This window comes from Ceratotherium simum, chromosome 38 (assembly GCF_057802395.1).
Source record: "Ceratotherium simum simum isolate JZ-2026a chromosome 38, ASM5780239v1, whole genome shotgun sequence".
NCBI lineage: Eukaryota > Metazoa > Chordata > Mammalia > Perissodactyla > Rhinocerotidae > Ceratotherium > Ceratotherium simum.
Window position 1 is genome coordinate 7,931,931 of NC_141937.1, and position 16,587 is coordinate 7,948,517.

At 38.6% G+C, this 16,587-nt stretch overlaps 1 protein-coding gene across 11 annotated transcripts in view; it reads right to left on the reverse strand.

Moving 5' to 3' along the window:
* The window catches only part of MAP3K4 (mitogen-activated protein kinase kinase kinase 4), a 108,629-nt gene that overhangs the window by 76,634 nt on the left and 15,408 nt on the right, over positions 1 to 16,587 (reverse strand). The window lies entirely within an intron of this gene.

A 16,587-nucleotide genomic window follows, 5' to 3' on the forward strand; every position in this document is an offset into this window, starting at 1 on the left:
GACCCGAGCAGCAAAATGGAGAGCACTGATAACATACAGTAGGTCCATTTTTCTATGTTCTCTGATAAACACTACAGTGCAGATTTCAGGTGGGGGGGTGGGGGAGAAGGATGCTGTGGAAGAAGAAAAAGGAATTAGTTTCTCTTCGCTTTCAAAATGCAGTTCCTCATTAACTTGTTCTCTGGAAAGACCTCCTGCCAATTCTCTATCCCGATCCAACTTCTCAAATAATATCATTATTGTGATAAAGTTTTATTTTTCGGAAGCTAACAAAATAAAATTTAATGATACAAACTAAGAACAAATACAATTCTAAAACAGTAAACTAGAAGGAATCAATCATGACATTCCTTTCAAATATGTACCATCGCAGTCTACTCTATTCTGAATAGGGTAAAATATATTATAAAATATATTTTATCAACATAACTCCAAACTATATCCAAGATACAACTGGTTTCCTTCCTGGCAATTTATATCATGATATAAAATCAAAGCTACTTCAAAATCATGAGGGAAAAAGAATGATATTATTGAATTGGACTGACAAAACTTCAGAAAATAAATTATCTTTCAAAAATAAAAATGCTGGAGAACTATACAAATTTACAGTGCTGTAATCTGTAAAGAATGCCTTTGACAGGACGAAAACTATTTTTTAACCAGACAAAAGCACTCCAGATACTGTGAGCATACATGCTCCCAGACATATGAGCTCACACAGTAAGACACAAAAGTGAAATACCCTAAATGTTAACTAAAACAAATTAAACCATGAGCAAATTTAACAACGTTTTAAATGTACCTATTCCCCTATAGAATAAATACTATAGAACAAATAAACTACATTTATTATTTAAATCTCACAAAGTCATACAACAAATAATATAACTTATAGATTAGCTTGAAATTCCCTATATCCATTTCTTCTATACTCACTGCAAAATAGTTGATTTGGCTGATGAAAAGACACGGCTATAAATGACAAGGTTGCTAACCTCATTTCCATATGTTTTTGTGGTTACTAGCACCGGCTTTGGAATGATTAACAGCATAGGCTTTGTGGTGTGAGGAGCTTAGGTTCAAATCCTGGCTTTGATGGTTACTAGCTGTGTGGGCCTTGGCCAAATTATTTAGAATCTCCATAGTGCATTTACAAAATAAGGATAATAAATGCTCAGACCCCATACCTATAAGGATTAAACGCAATAATGCATGCTTAACAAACGAGAAATAATACAGTGAGGTTCATTAAATGATTGATACTGCTCATATTATAGGCCTCAGAAGTCACTGTACTCATGCACCACCCACTGAGTGAACCTGAGTTCTTTACACATCTGGAGCATCTGTTAACAATACGAGAGAAGTATGCCTGTGAGTTCCGCATGGTATAGGATCAGAAACCATTTTAAAATTTTTAATATCTTCTAAATTCTTTCAAATTCAATATTATAACTCTTTTTTTTTTAATTTCCTTATTAAGATAAAGTAAATGGTAAGGAAGGACTTTGTATTTTATTACTTTTGTATCTCCAATAGTTTCCAATAGAGCCACTCAGTGTTTTTCCACAATAATATATTTCATATACTAGAATGGTAATCACCAGAAAACTACAGCACAAACATTTAGTCAGTTAAATACACTGAGACCAGACAGCAGGGAATACCAGGATAAACAGAAAAATGGAGTCAGATACAAAAGAGCAAACAAGACCTCGTTCAGAACACGCCCTCTGGAGTGAGGAGGACTGTGAACTTGGCGGCAGAGGACCTAAAGCCGAGTCCCAGCCTTACTGGATGGGTGACTGCATACGTGACTTATTCTTTCTAAGACTATGAGAAAGAAGACTAATCATGAATTTGTAAGGTCAACATTCTAAAATATTTCAGGAAATTCAGTTGTGAAGATTCAAAAGAAAATCAAAACAAAATAATGGAAATAAAGGGCTATGCAGAAAATACTAAAATACCACACAGGCGTATAAAACGGTATGTTTTACTAGTATCCAGCAGTAGTGTGTGGATGAGTGTGCTGTATGGATGAGTGAATTAGGGAAATGCAAAGTAAAAGTGGAAGAGGATTTTTTGAAGAGGGATTGAAAATGTCCAAACTTCAGGTAGCCAAGTCTCCAATGGCAAGCTCCTTAGCCTGAGGACAGTCATGATCTCAGGATAGGAGTTTATCTTTTTACATAAGCACCTTTCTCTGACGTACGAGGAAACAAGTCCTATGCTTTAGCAGATAAAAGGAGGCTAAGAAAGCACATATAATAAAAATGTTAACTTTTATCAAGAATTTCATTTGGGGAAAGAGAAAAAGATATCTGTGTTGTACTGTCCTCCAACTGCGGATGAGTGATTTCTCTACAAATGAAAAAACTCATTTGGCTGCACTCTCCAAATAAAAGTAGAAGAATAAATCCGTGTAATAATTCTACAGAAGCCGGAGATCTCGTGTTTTCAAACCTGTATCTCCTGCAGAACAGAAAGTCATCTAGCTTAGTCTTTACTCTTTAATTATTCTGACAGCAAACATAAGGAATCTCATGGAAGGGAAGATGAATACTGTCATAAACAATATATCAAAACAAGATAGAACATAATACAGTTAATTCCCCCTTATTCATTATGCATCACGGAAAATGAGGTAGGAAAAATGCCATGTGGTGCTGCCAACCACTATATTTATAATTCATAATTAACATAAATTTTAGGACAGGCATTACACAAAGGTGAAGCTAGGCATTTAATACTTTCTTAGGATTTACTTAACTCAGTCAAGATGGCATTCACACTTGTTGGAAATGTTTTTGGTTTACACTGCATCCAAATAACTTAGTAACTTAATTACATGTCAGAACAAAGTCCAACATTATTTAAAGGAATTAAAAAAGAAAAGTCTAGCACCCAATAAATAAAATTCACAATGTCTGCCATCTTATCAAAAACTGTCAAAGAAACAGGAAAATATGACCTAAACCAGGAGAAAAATCAAAAGAAACAGACCAGAAATGACTCAAGTAGAACTTCTAGAGATGAAAAATATACCTGAAATGAAAAATACTCTGGATGGAATTAAAAGCAGATTAGACAGAGTAGGAGAAAAGATCAGTGAACTTGAAGATCATAGCAACAGAAGCTATCCAAAATTAATCAGAGAGAAAAAAGCTTGTGGGAAAAAAAAGAAAAAGAACAGAGTAATCTGCGGGACAATAGCCAGCAGTGTAACACAGGTGTTTCTAGAGTTCACAACAAGAAAAGGGACGCAGAGAAAAAAATCCTTTAAGAAATAAGGGCTGAAAATTTTCCAAATTTGAAAAAACCATAAGGTCACAGATCCAGGAAGCTCAGCAAACTTCAAGCAGAAGAACTCTTAAGAAAACTACCAGTTTTTGATTATGAACACCATAATCACATTCCTAAAAACCAGTGATAAAGAGAAAAATCTTAAAAGCAGCCAGAAGAAAAAACCTTAGTTTGGGATCTAAGAAGCAAGACATAAAGGGAGGTAAGAGGGGAAATCAAGCAAAAGTTTATTCTTTCTTTTCTAAAAAAAAAAAAAATTTATACACAAAATCTACGAAAATAAATACTAGTGGTAAATTCAAAAGAACTTGCATAATTTCAATTAACTAACCAAAAGCATCCAAAACCTCATTTTGTATTAGCTCATGTGAGATGAGCTAATGTGGTCAGTTGACTGGTTCACAATGTTTCCATGGATACCAATTATTTTGGATGAGGAAAGTAATACAAGGTCTTTATCAGTTGCCCTGAAATATTTGCCTTACTTGTGTTTAAAAACATACAAATGTGAAATGTCTTGCTTGTACTAAACTTCTGACAGTCACATAAAACAATGTTGCACTCTTTTAACACAAAACTGCTAAAGTACTATTCACTTGACATGGAATCCGGTCTAAGAAAAGTGTGTCTTGAACTCAACCCAAAGCGGTTTGGTGTAGTTTTTAAATGAAAAATGTGTAGAAGACAAAACAAAAATTCAAGTAACTTGGGGTTAAATAGTTCTGCTCTGACATAGTAGGTAAACCACATGGTGCCTGAAATAGCTCATCTATAAAATGATGAAGTTGGATTAGATGAGTTTGAAAACATCTGTGGTTTTGCAAAAGCCCTAAAAAAAAAAATTAACTTCATTAAAAGTTCCTTAGCAAAGTCCTTAGAAATAAAATATTTTATTCACTTCTGAAGTACAGTTCTCACCTGTGTGTGGTTCTCTCCACCACACCCACCTCCCCGTTAACCTCTTCTCTATTAAGTAATAATTAAAGGGAGACTTCTGCTATTGAGGGAAAGGGAGGGAAGGAGAGGGAGGCAGAGGGAGTGGATTTCCTGAGTTTCTTTTTTTAAGAACTCGTATAGTTTGCTTGGCCTGCAGTATAAATCAAAGAGAGCTCAGCTAAGTTTGAGGTTGCAAGATTGGTCCGGATTGTATGGGTCAATTAATTAACAGGTTAGTTGATCTTTATCATCAGCCTATAATTAAACATTTACCAGCTAACCTCCAGGTGAGCTGTTGCCAAACCTCAAGCTTATCCAACATTCACTATTTAACGTTTCATTGATTCACAGTGTAGGGTCTTTACAAACCTAGTGAGTCTTGGTTATTTTTCAGGATACCCACTCAATTTTTTTGCTTTTTAACTAAAATTCATTTTTAAAAAATATCTCTTACAGAAATGAACAAGAAACTATCCCCCCAACTAGACTTGAAGCCCCATGAGGGCAGGGACCTCATCTGCCTTCTTTACCAGCGTTTCTCCACTGTCTAGAACAGTGCTTGGTGTGGATTATGGCCCAATAACTATCTGCTGAATAAATGAATTTACGAGGTAAATAATTTTACCTTTGATACTTTAGACTTAATCATTATCTAAATTATATTAAAATACAATCACATTTGGGGCCTGCCTGGGGGCGCAAGCAGTTGGGTGCGCGCACGCCGCTGCAGCGGCCCCGGGGATTGCCGGTTGGGATCCCGGGCACGCACCAACGCACCGCTTGGCAAGCCATGCTGTGGCAGCGTCCCATATAAAGTGGAGGAAGATGGGCGTGGATGTTAGCCCAGGGCCAGTCTTCTTTAGCAAAAAAAGAAGAGGATTGGCAGATGTTAGCTCAGGGCTGATCTTTCTCACACACACACAAAAAATACAATCACATTTAATTATTTGTAATTTTATTTATTTATTTATTTATTCCCCAAAGCCCCAGTAGATAGTTGTATGTCATAGCTGCACATCCTTCTAGTTGCTGTATGTGGGACGCGGCCTCAGCATGGCCGGAGAAGCGGTGCATCAGTGTGCACCCGGGATCCGAACCCGGGCCGCCAGCAGTGGAGTGCGCACGCTTAACCGCTACGCCACGGGGCCGGCCCAGATTTAATTATTTGAAGAGCGTAATTTTTTAAAAGCTACAAGAATTAAAGATTGTTGATTTCTGACAATAAAGTGATACTGTAACCCTAGGTGCCAAGATGGCTATCTACTGACCAAACAACAGCAATGGAGTAGGTGTGAGGAATAACGACTGGAATCAGATTAACGTGGGCTGAAATCCCTATGTCCCCATGGTTATTAGTAAGAATGCAAGTTATAATCAAATTATTGTAAGTCTGCTTGCAAACACTTTCACTTATTGGAAGTCTTCTTATCAAATGTCACCGGGACTTGTGGTTAGCCAGTTAATTTTAAATATATATATTAAAAACATTAAAAATAAAACATGCAAATAAAAAAATTGAAACATCTGTGGTGGCTATTTTTGGTGGCCCTCCATGAACCTGGTCTTCCAGTATTCACATCCTTGCGTAATTACCTCCTCTCGAATTTGGGATGACCCAATGACCTGCTTTAACCACTGGAATGTAGCAAAAGTGACACTGGGGCAGTTCTGGGCCTGAGCCTTAAGAAGACCACCTTTGTACTCCAGGGGAAGCTGGCCGCCATGTAAGAAGTCCAACTACCCTGAGACTGCCATGGTCTCGGAAGCCCAGGTAGAGAGGCTGCATGAAGCAGAGCCTAGTTAGGCCCAAGTCCTGCTGAGCTCCTAGCTGACAGTCAGCCCCAACTTGCTAGCCTGTGAGTAAGGCTATTTCAGACCTTCCAGCTGTCCCTGAGCCCAAGCCAACACGATGAGAAGTAGAACCACTCAATACCATAACAGATAATAAATGGTTTTTATTTTAAGCCATTAAGCTTTGGTATGGTTTGTTAAATTATAAGAGATAACTGACACACATATAAAACTTAAACACTCTATTTTCACTTTAAGCCCATGAGTGAGTTTAAATCCATCACTACTTTGATGAGGGCCACAGCCCTGCCTTTTAGTGTGGGTCCCTGAGAGAAGTCACAAGTCAACTTCACATACACCACAACCGAAGTGCAGCATCTGCAACCCGCACTCTCTATTTCTTTAAAATAGAACAAGAATTTTAAGACTTTTGTGGAGCAATTTTTCTGGATTTTCATGATTTTTCTTTCTAAACTTTAACAGTCCTCTCTTATACCTAATTTGATGGCAATTTTCTTTTTGTGACCTATCTTGAGATTTTCCAAAGCATTCCTTTTTTTTTTTTTGTGAGGAAGATCAGCTCTGAGCTAACATCCATGCTAATCCTCCTCTTTTTTTTGCTGAGGAAGACCGGCCCTGAGCTAACATCCATTGCCAATCCTCCTCCTTTTTTTTTTCCCCCCAAAGCCCCAGTAGACAGCCATATGTCAGAGTTGCACATCCTTCTAGTTGCTGTATGTGGGACGCGGCCTCAGCACGGCCAGAGAAGCGGTGCATTGGTGTGCGCCCGGGATCCGAACCCGGGCCGCCAGTAGAGGAGTGCACGCACTTAACCGCTAAGCCACAGGGCCGGCCCCCGGAAGCATTCCTAATTAGTTTACATAGAAACTACAATTCCCTTTTGCATTCACATTTCATATATTTGTATAATAGTTTACTAAACTATGCAATTAACAATAAAATGTACCGGCCACCCTGTGGTGTAGCGGTTAAGTGCGTGCACTCTGCTGCTGGCAGCCCGGGTTCGGATCCCGGGCACTCACCGATGCACCGCTTGTCAGGCCACGCTGTGGCGGCGTCCCACATAAAGCAGAGGAAGATGGGCATGGATGTTAGCTCAGGGCCAGCCTTCCTCAGCAAAAAGAGGAGGATTGGCATGGATGTTAGCTCAGGGCTGATCTTCCTCACAAAAAAAAAAAAAAAAAAGGAAAAAATAAATAAAATGTACAATAAACTTAAACATATTTAGGAACAAACCAGGAACTCTTGATAAGCATATAGTTCAATTGGTGGGAAGAGAAAATCACAGGCATTCTAGAGAATAGCCTATGAGCCATAAGCATTCATTCATGATGCTGTGAGCATCAGTGGGAATGTTTCATAGGAGAAATGGATAGGGTCAGGCCTTGGAAAGGGACAGCTGGAGTGGATAAGGCCTGCTGACTTAGATCTTCTAGTAAAAGTCTTTTATTTCACTCATAGATTTTTACAAAGTATACTTTATCAGTCCTGAACTAAGCAGAACAAAAAAGAACACATAAAGAAAGAAAACAAATACATATAAAGAAAAATTACCCCATATGGATAAACTTTGTTCATCATTAGAAATAAAAATAATTATAAGCTGTTCAAAAAATATTTTCAGATGAAGGCTTTCAGAAAATAAACTCATAAAATCATATAAACAAATACAACAAAATGCTTTAAAGACTAAATATTATTATCTTTCACTCTGGTTAACCAGAAGACTATCCAAAAAGAGCTAGAGCAAAAAAAAAAAAAAAGAGAGACATTTTAGGCATTTAAATACACAGGAGTCATGTTACAGATGAAAGACAAATGTCATTATTTCTGTTATTTCTGCAATTTTGCTGCAAACAGTTGAGTACTTAACAACAAGGGGACAAAGACGACATTTTTCAGGTGTGCTTTCTTATTTTTACCATGTCCAAAAAATGTGTGAGTATATCTATACCTATATCTTTATCCAAAGCTTTGCACATCAATACTACATCCTATGTGTACACATTGGCAAGGACACAATCAAAATGGAATGAGGGGCCGGCCCGGTGGCGCAAGCAAAGTGTGCGTGCTCCACTGCGGCGGCCAGGGGTTCACAGGTTCGGATCCCGGGCGTGCACCGACGCACCGCTTGTCAAGCCATGCTGTGGCAGCGTCCCATATAAAGTAGAGGAAGATGGGCATGGGTGTTAGCCCAGGGCCAGTCTTCCTCAGCAAAAAGAGAAGGATTGGCAGATGTTAGCTCAGGGCCAATCTTCCTCACAAAAAAAAAAAAAGAAGAACGAATGAAAACCCTTCTCAGACACACTTGGTTGTAGAGGGGAAGTGACGCAGGGAGCACAGGTCGGGGGATGTCCTTTCAACACAAGAAGTGAAAATAAGCACCACTTCAGTCTCACTGTGGACGCATTTTACAATGAAAATGCCAACAAAAAAAATATTTAAAGAAAAGCAACATAAAATAAAAGTGATGATTCATTCAAAGGTTGTTTTAGACTTAACTAAAGAGAACTATGGGGCTAAGGCAGGGACATTTGGAAGATGAAAAACTATCAAAAGCTGGGAGAAAAAGCAAAGGGTCTTTTAACTTGGATTTTAAAAATAGTTAACTGTAAATATGCCCTATGACACAACTACACATTCAAAAGATGAACTCCAACAGTTGCAGAGATAAATCTAGGAAATACAAGCATGTTCTGTATTTCTCCCAGGGTTTTCAGTGAAGGAAAATGGAAAGAAAAGTGGGAAAAGCAATTAGGACAATTTGGACATTAACTCTCTCATCTCTGCTTTGACATGAGCACAGAAAGAGCTCATTTATCCGGGAACCAAATCTTAGTTTCCAATACTACACTCCAATAAAAGAACCAGGACTCCTTGGAAAAATGGCTGACTGCAGGACGGGGGCAAGGAGGATGTAATATGAGCCCGAAGTATCTTGGAGAGCCAGCAAGTGAGGAAGTGCTCAAAAAACAAAAATCAAACCAATGGAAGCACAGTAAAAGTCCCCAGAGCCAACTGAAAGAACTCCCACTGGACAAAGCTGGAACCATCTGAGCAACGAAATAAATGACAGAGTCCTGGATTATAACCATAAATCCATTGAGTCCAAACTGATATAAACAATTACTAAATAAATAAATGGGAGAAGAGACAAATCTCCTGCACAGAAAAAATCCAAATAATTTATGTAGACACTACTCTCTTGAGGAGATGGAGTTTAACTCCCCACCACTTAAGTGTGGGCTGCACTTTTACTGAAAGGTAGAGAAAAAATGTAACTTCATGGTGTAGAAACCTAGAAACACTGTCTCAGCCATCAGCCAGGGGATCAAGTTTAAGCTCATCAGTGGTATGTCATGTTGAAAGCATGTGCCCCTGACATGATGAGAAGGGCACTTCACCTCTGTGGTTGTCCTCCCAAACCCATAACTCCAATCAAACCTTGACAGAAATACCAGACAAACCCAAATTGAGGAACAGTCTACAAAATACCTGACTGGTACTCTTTAAAACTGTTCAAGTCATCAAAAAAAAACAAAGTCTGAGAAACTAACAGCCAAGAGGCAGCTAAGGAGACATGATGACTAAATGTAAGGTGGTACCCTGGATGAGATCCAGGAACAGAAAAAGAGCATTAGGGGAAAATGAATGAAATGTGAAGAAAGTACACAGTTTAGTAAATAATAATGTGTCACTATTGGTTCATTAGTTATGACAAATGTTACAACAGTAGAAACTGGGCACAAGACACAGAAATTTTCTGTACTATCTTTGCAACTGTCTCTAAATCTAAACTATTCTAAAATAAAAAGTGTATTTTAAAATTAACTAATTTAATGACACTATATGGAACACTTCCATGATAATGCTGAGTAAATCTGGTGTTACTGTACAGGTATAAAAGACTAGGAGCCAGGACTAAATGAAAAATGTAACATTAATTATAAAATTAAGCAATTCTTTATCACTATAACTGATGATTGTGGTTGTAAAAAAATTTTAAATGGTAGATGAGGAAACGCCATTTAAAATAGTGCCTTCCAAAACTGGGAGATGCATCAGATTTCTACTTACGTTTTTAATCAGCTGTATAATTTGTGACATAGTAATGAACAATTTCATTGTAACAGTATAACTGCTACCTTTAGGTACTGAATACTGACCATCTGCTAGGCACTATGCTAAACATCACACATAATCTCATTTAATCCTTGCCAGAGCTTTATGGCACCATTTTAGGATTCTTTGCCCAGAAGGCCAATTCTCATTGATTATGAGAGGTACTCATTATCAAATACCTATTACATACTAGGTGCTCAACTAGGCATCTGACAAATGTTATCCTCGCAGGTACCATCACAACCCCTGTGGTAGAGAACAGGAAAACGAGTTGTAAATGTAACTTGTCCGCTCCCCTGGAAAGCGTCTGGGCCAGAACCAGAGTCCTGGTCTAACTCCAAGGCCCAGGACCCTCCCACCCTCAGCCCACCACACCTCCCAGGTCACTGGGATGTCTGCCCTCTCCCAGTAGCAGGCACAGAGGATTACTCCTTCTGAGGAATGAGGCCCCTACTGGCTGGAGAGAAAGCTTGGGGGACAGTTCAGAGATCTAGTTCTCTGGTCAGCTCTAGAGCTCACATCTTTGGTGAAGTGTTTGAACCACTCGAAGTCTAAATTTCCTCACCTATAAATAAAGGGGTAGCCTGGATAAGATGCTGAGTCTAAATTCAGGTCTCGGGAGACAGCTTGGCTACAATTTAAATGAGAAAAAAAAAAGTAAGGATTTTGCTTTGCCTCCTTATTTCTGCATATCCAATCAAAGGTCTAACTCAAATCCTCTCTCCTTCAGATAGCTACTTACCCTCCCCACCAAATATAAGAACTACACCCTGCCTTCGCTGGAACACCAATTTACTGTTCCTCCAATAGAGCGCTCATCAGATCAGGCTGGTGTTTCCGTTCACTTCATGTTAATCTGTTTGTGTTTATGTCTAAAAAAAGAGTATAAAACTACCCCTAGAGTAATTATGAATTAACAACTTTTTCACTGAGAACAGGATTTTGTCTAAGAAATGAGATAGAAGATGATGTAAAAATTTTAAATGTATGTTATTGTGTTTTATTCACTTTTGGTTTTTCGTTTCTTAGATCTTGATTCTAATGACTTACTCATTTACAGTTGAAAATACACATTAACTGGTTCATACCTCATTGTGTGTGCACGTGTGTCAACTACACTGTTAGCTCCTCGAGGACAGTAACTGTGTCCCTCATTCAACAATGGCCCTACTGGACCAGTGCTGTGCTAGGAGCTGAGGAAAAATACATTACTGAACATGAGGGGCCAGCAACCCTGCCCTCACGGAGCTTTCAATCTGTAGAAAGAACTAGATGTTCAGCATATAAGTACACACACAAAAGTCTTCAAAGTGTAGTTCTGAAATATGCTATAAGGAATGTTACAAAGCATACCAGTAGACAGGATCTGGCCTGGAGAATCGGGAGGATGATAACAAAGATGACTCTTCAAAGAAGGAACATTTAAATGGAGACTCAAAAGCTCTGAAGGCACTGACTGGAAGAGGGAGGGGAAAAGTGGTTGAGACAGAAGGAACAGCACATCGAAGGATCTGAGACTGAAGAGCACTTGACTCATTTGAGAAACTGAAAGGCCATGCTGACCCAGGGCAGAGTGGGCAGAGCGAGCGAGAGCACCCAAAGGAGCAGGCAGTCGTCAGGTTATGCTGTGCCCTTCGTCCTAACAGAAAGGCACAGGCACGAAGGGCACTAAGTGGGGGAGGGACACGGGTGGACCTATCTTTCTCTTCAAAGTACTTACCATATCACCTTACACTCGTAGACAGGCATACGGATATACACAATTTTCTAACACTATGACTTTTTCACACACAAAGCTTCTCAACTCTTCAATCTTGAAGTCAACCTAAACAACTATTCTGTCTATACCATTCCAATAAACAAGACCAATTCACCTGCCAGGAGCCAGAAGAGAAAAAGAACTGTTCACTTGAGAGGAACAATGCCTTTACAAATTATGAAATCCTTAAAAATGACAAGTTAACATCTACAAAGTAAAACATTACCCAACATCAAAGATGTAATTAAAGATACACACACAAAGTTTGTCCCATGAAAAATATAACTTTCTTCTAATTAAAAGCTATGTAAACTGGGAAAAAATTTAAATGGGGCTGAAAAAAATTTTAGAAGAAAAAGTAAAAGCTCCTATTTTTAATTTTATAGTTTTCTTCACTAAGAAGAACATAATTGGTAATTGTGACTGCATAAATAAAGCCAATGTGAAATTTACTGGAAATGTGGGGCCTAAAGTCCCGTGTATTCCAAATATAAACCCCACATACAATTTCAGAAAAGAAATGTCTCATAGTATATAATTAAATGCCACATGTACAAAATATAGGGAACCCCAAAAAATAGTTAAAGTATCAAAACTATCTTACTTTATATCTCCATCATGGGGACTATGAGGTCCCTGAAACTGAGTGTAAATTTTTATCATGTGCGTTTTTCAGAGTCAAGAATCCAGTTTTCACCAGATTCTCAAATGCAGTTTATGAACCAAAAAAAAGTTAAGAAGCACTGACTTAGACAATATTTACCACACATTTAGCAGGGTTCTCCTTCCAAAATATCTCATCCCAACACATATTAGATGCTCAAAGGATAAAGGTGTCAGATGTATAGCTAATTCAAAATCAATGCCCAAGCTACAAGGTCACTTCCACGCTAGCCAAGAACAGAGACAACCCCCTCCCAAACACGTACACTAGCTTTACACAAAACTGATTTAAAAATCACATAAACGCCAAGAAGTTAACCAAATAAGAGTAATTTTCAATCTTTTGTAACACGCTGTTGTTTTATGTTTGGAATGACACTGTCCTCCACACTCCCTGTAAAAGTGGTTAATTAAAATAAATTAACATTGGGCCGGCCCCATGGCTTAGAGGTTAAGTGCGCGCGCTCCACTGCTGGCGGCCTGGGTTCGGATCCCGGGCGCGCACCGACGCACCACTTCTCCTGCCATGCTGAGGCTGCGTCCCACATACAGCAACTAGAAGGCTGTGCAACTATGACATACAACTACCTACTGGGGCTTTGGGGGAAAAAAATAAATAAAAATAAATAAATAAAAAATAATAAAAAAAAATAAACAGTAATTTAGCAACATGGTTAATTTGGGAATAACCAGAAAAAAAATCCTTACATGGTTCATAATCAAGGCTATAACTAAATTCAATAAAGGCAAAACCTTCTGGAAAAAAAGGTTTTAAGTAAACATGGACACAATGGCTTGGCTAATAAGAGAAAAGGAGATACATCTTTTATAGCTTACATAGAAAATGGTATTTTTCCAGAAAATGAGTCAAATTATTTTCCCTTAATTTCGTGTGTTGGACTTTCTAGCTTTAAAGAAACGGAAGAAAATTTAAAAGAAAAGATTTAACTATGTGAACATTTAAAACCTCAATATATATTTTAAAAAATAATAATAACTAAGCCATATTAAAAGTAAAGCTAGAGGGGCCGGCCCAGTGGCGTAGTGGTTAAGTTTGTGTGCTCCGCTTCAGCAGCCCGGAGTTCACAAGTTAGGATCCCAGGTACAGACCTACGCACCACTTATCAAGCCATGCTGTGGCAGGCATCCCACATATAAAATAGAGGAAGATGGGCACAGATATTAGCTCAGGGCTAATCTTCCTCACCAAAAAAAAAAAAAAAAAAAAGTTAAACTGGAGAAAAAACATTGTCCTTAATGTATAAAAGCTTTATTGAAACTGGCAAGAAAACCCCTAAGATACCAACAGGAAAATAAGCAAAGACTATAAAAAGGTAATTCACAAAATATATTTAAATAGCAATAAAACATGAAAATGGTTCCACCTATGCTAGTATCCAGACACTCAAATTAAAACAAGATAACTCTTTCTGGCCTATTCCATTAGCAAAGACTTTCCGTAATACTCAAAGCTAGAAAGAATATAGTAAGGTAAGCACTATTTGTGGCCTATACATTTTGTACAATCTTTCCAGAAGGAAATGTTTAATAATAGAAAGTAAAACTCTTAAAAGCGTTCAAACTCCTTTGGAATTCTATGTTCAGGAGATGATTTTACAAGAGCAGACAGAGTTGTGTACCAAGAGGTACACTGCAGTGCTATCTAGAACGGTAAGAACCTGGTAATAACTTAAATCATTTATGGTATAACCATAAAATGGAATAAGATGGAGCCACTTAAAAAGGATGTTTTAATATTTTCATTAACATGGCAAATGCTCACAATATGTCCAGATAATATATCATGCCCACTTCGGCCTAAAGGGACATCTTCCCACCCCTGTATAATTCACTTGGCAATTAATCATTCCTGTAATCTCTCTTATTGCTACAATAAACTCTTATTTAAATCCTTCCCCACACCCTTTCTCATTTATGCCTAAGGAGACAGCATACAAACAGAGACCCAGACTCTGAAGAGTAACAAATACAGGCGAGTCCCGGCTCCAGGTACTCTGAACTAATGCACCTCTTAAAGACTCCTTTTCCTCATCTGAAAATGCACATCTATTTTACAAGTTCACTGTAATCTTTATATAAGACATGTTATACCACTTGAATGACAGCACACAGGTAGAGAATAGATGTAAATTTATTACCATTTCTGCACCAGACCATGAACTAGAAAAGTTTACCTTCTCTCTTCTCCTTAACTAGATTATAATTTCCTTGGAGGCAGGGCATCTTTTATATTATGCTTATATAGAATAAAAGCATTATTTGCCTGGGGGAGTACAGGAATATTCACAAGATAAGTGCCATTTGAAATGACTCCAACAGAATAGAGAGGAAAGGGCAGTTGACACACAGGAACCAATCTACACAAAGGCAAGGAATTGAGAAAGAACACAGCATGTTCAGGAACGGGGAAGATGTTCAGTGTGGATGGAGAGTCTAATTCTAGAAGGGAAGGGGTTCAGTAGGTCTCTTTGGCCTGGACCTCAAACTTAAAGCAGCCTCAAATCTGGCTTCTGTTGAGTGGCAAATGTGTAGAGGGAGGCAGTAGAGGCAGTATAAGGTCTCTTCACAAATGTGACTTGAACTGAAATTCATGGCCTCCCTAATTCCTGCTAAATCTGAGGGTGGGGAGATCTCCAACTCAGAAAGCTCCCTGGGTCTAATCAATACTCTTAGAGGGCCTGGTAGCTCAGCAGAGCCCATGTCTATTTTATCCACCACTGCAGCCCCATGGTCTTGGCCTAGCTTTGCATGACACATGGTAAGCACTTAATACATGAGTGAGCCTGCAAGGGAAAAGCATAAATGGTACAGGAGGTTTACTGGGTACGACAGGATGAAGCAATGAGCCGTACTACTAATCACTACAATTAAGAGTGAGTTTTTAAATTTCATTCAGAGAGTCAAGATAATGACTCTCCTTTTTCAGCAATCATTCCTCAATACACACATATTCCTTTCAAACATAAACACCTAGATATTAAACACCTAGATATTCAAAGAGCCAAATAAAACTCTGAGGGCTTCTGTTACAAAGTAAAAGCTCAATGTTGGGGCTGAAGCTTCATGGCAAATGTTTCCGATATTTCCAGAAGTATTTTCCCAGATTTATTTCTGACGCCCTACTTCTTCAGGTAACTGAGTATAATCAGACAGTTTCTAAATTACTTATTTTAGTTCAAGACATGATATCCAAAATTAAGTGTGTGATTGGGGGATGGGAGTACTGAAAGGGAACCAATACAGGGCTGCTACCGTTTTACTTTGCCAAGTAAAGATATTGAAAATATATAAACCTATTGTCACCATCATCTCCAAAAACATACAATTTAACCCTGGAAAGTAAGTTTAACTTTATGGGAAAAAAATCAGCACACTGTCATTTTATCAAGTCACTGCAGGCTGCTAACTTCAGTGCCTATTTGGGAACCTCTCATTAAAGGAGTCGATTTGATTCATGCACCAGAGAAACTTACCTCAAAAGCATTTTACTTTCAAAATCTCCCTAAGTCTTTCGTTCTCGGAGCCTAGCAGGACAATGAAGGCGTACTCTGAGTAAGAAAGCACGTTTTCCACCACCTCCTCTTCCCCTCTGGATCTCTACCTCATGGTGCCCACTCTCACCTCTCCGTGGTTCTCTTCATTCATCACTCTCCCACGAGCACCTCTGGAATTACATCCCAGTGAAGGGTCTAAGCAGAGGCACCAGAGCGTCCAAGCTCTCACTCTGGCGGCTGCTTCTGGTACTCTAAGGATCCTCCACTCCAAAGAACCCTGAGGACCAAGAGGCACAAAAAGCACAACCAAAGCCACACCAAAGAACAGTCTCACAGCCTTCAATGAACCCTAACTCGAAAGCTCCAGAGCAGTGAATTCAAAGCTACTTAAAATGCTTTCTATCAGACACCTACACATGGCAGCATAAGCTCTCTTTTAAACTTTCCAGATAATTAAACTGTTAGTGTCTG